This window comes from Priapulus caudatus, unplaced genomic scaffold, assembly GCF_000485595.1.
Source record: "Priapulus caudatus unplaced genomic scaffold, Priapulus_caudatus-5.0.1 Scaffold1727, whole genome shotgun sequence".
NCBI lineage: Eukaryota > Metazoa > Priapulida > Priapulimorpha > Priapulimorphida > Priapulidae > Priapulus > Priapulus caudatus.
In genome coordinates this window covers 19-306 of record NW_014578788.1, presented here as the reverse complement: position 1 = coordinate 306, position 288 = coordinate 19, and positions in this window count along the sequence as shown.

The following is a 288-nucleotide window of genomic DNA, read 5'->3' as shown; positions in this document are numbered from 1 at the left end:
TGCATATTGTGCACATCAATGTTTCGTTTGTCACCATGTTCATTTATTAGCTGCTTTGTCCTGTGATGCGCTATCGAAGTCAAAGTGATTAGCGGCATGTAACGCTAGCAGACGATAGGTCGCCGTGCCTGCCTGCTACTCGTCTCTCAGCTAATAAATCAACACCGATGTTCTGTAGCTTAAAGTTGAATAAATAATAGTTTCATATGGTTTCGTTCAGATTTCAGTAAAACGAGAGAGAAGCGCCATGAGGCGCCTCAACAAAGGAGTATTGTGCTTGCAACAGAG